At 42.4% G+C, this 1,780-nt stretch overlaps 1 pseudogene; it reads right to left on the reverse strand.

Annotated features, from left to right (window-relative positions):
• Window positions 1–595: 595 nt before the first annotated feature.
• Window positions 596–1,725, reverse strand: LOC104979924 (annotated as a pseudogene).
• Window positions 1,726–1,780: the final 55 nt, after the last annotated feature.

Here is a 1,780-nt window from a genome sequence, read left to right on the forward strand (position 1 = left end):
TCAAGATAAAAACTTTAAAGTGAAAAAGTTATAAATGAAAAAGGACAAATTACAACTGCTTTTCTTTTAGAATTATTTTATTAAATCATAAAAGTACAACTGCTTCTTAACTCTACAGGCAGTTTTATTTTTATTTTTTTTTCAAGTTTAATATATTTTTATTTTTCCAATAAAAGGAACAACATTCTGTCTATTGTGCTGATTCTGGCTAATAGTTTCAAAACTTTGAGAAAAAAACATTTTAAAGGTTTCACATGTCACCTGAAACTTAGACATTTAACATTATCAAAGAAGGAATACTTCTACACTCACTAGAAATAAACAGTTAAGAAGCTAGGAAACTGTCTCAAAGTCAGTTTTTTTCACAATTTTTCCTCCACAGGAAGGTAATGTTCTTAAATAATCCAGTCCATTCACAAAAATGACTCTTTGAATCTGCTCTGAGGTCTTCTGACACATCACTAAATATTTATTCATGGCTGAGATAAGAGTTTTCTTAATGTCCTTATTTCAAGAACCTGAAACTGTTCTGTTATGTCTGGGCTCTCATCCTCTGCTATTCAGACAGTGAAGCCCAGGGCAAACAGTAAGAAGCTCAATATCCACTTCCACCTCCATAACCCCCACTTCCGCCTCCATAACCCCCACTTCCTCCATTGCCGCCTGGGCCATAATTTCCTCCACCGTATGGGGCCACTATGTTCCTGCCAACACCAAAGATTCCATTCCTCATTGGACCATAATTAGAAGGTTGCTGGTTGTAATTTCCAAAATTATTGCCATAACCACCTCCAGAGAATTCCCACTGGTTGCCATACCCAGGACGTCGACCAGCATATTCTCCACCTCGTCCTCCATAACCAGGGTAACCTCCCAAATTCCCACCTCCAGGTCCTCCTCCATACCCATGACAGCCATCCCTAGATCCGGGACCATTTCCATATCCATCAGCTTCTCCTCTAAATTTAGTTCCTGGCCCTCGTCCAAAATTTCCACCCCCATTAGAAGAAACACTAAAACCAAAAGGGCCTCCTTTTCTACTTCTAGGACCTTGAATTTCCTTCATTTCCTGTCTCGACAAAGCCTTCCCAACTTCTGCACGATGACCGTTGATGGCATGGTATTTCTGCAACATTATCTTATCCACGGGATCATAGTCATCAAAAGTCACAAATCCAAAGCCTCTTTTCTTGCCTGACTGCCTATCTGTAATGATCTCAATGGCATCGATTTTTCCGTATTTCTCAAAGTACTCTCTAAGATGATGCTCCTCGGTATCTTCCTTAATTCCACCAACGAACAGCTTCTTCACATTGACAAGCGACCCCTGTTTTTCAGACTTCTCTCTCGCAACAGCACGTTTGGGGTCAACCACTCTCCCATCAATGGAATGAGGTCTGGCTGCCATGGCTGCATCCACCTCAGCCACGGAGGAGAAAGTAACAAAACCAAACCCTCTTGATTTTTGACTGGCAAGGCCCCTTATGACCACACAGTCTGTGAGTTCTCCCCACTGCTGGTAGTAATTCTTCAGACTTTCTTCTGTGGTTTCAGAGCTCAAGCCACCAATGAAGAGTTTACGGATTTGTTCGTTTTCTTTCTTTTCCCTCTTCACAGGAACAGATTTCACAGTTTTCTCCATTGCCCGTTCACTCGCTGCAGCCATATTTCCAGTAGCCGAGGTTAACGCGAGATCTCGCGGGATGAACAGAGACCCAGCAGGTCTCTACTGCGGGGTGAGGCCCTCTACTGCTCCAGGAACGGCAGGGCTAGGAACCTC

Source organism: Bison bison, unplaced genomic scaffold (assembly GCF_000754665.1).
Source record: "Bison bison bison isolate TAMUID 2011002044 unplaced genomic scaffold, Bison_UMD1.0 scf7180017864492, whole genome shotgun sequence".
In the NCBI taxonomy this organism is placed as follows: domain Eukaryota; kingdom Metazoa; phylum Chordata; class Mammalia; order Artiodactyla; family Bovidae; genus Bison; species Bison bison.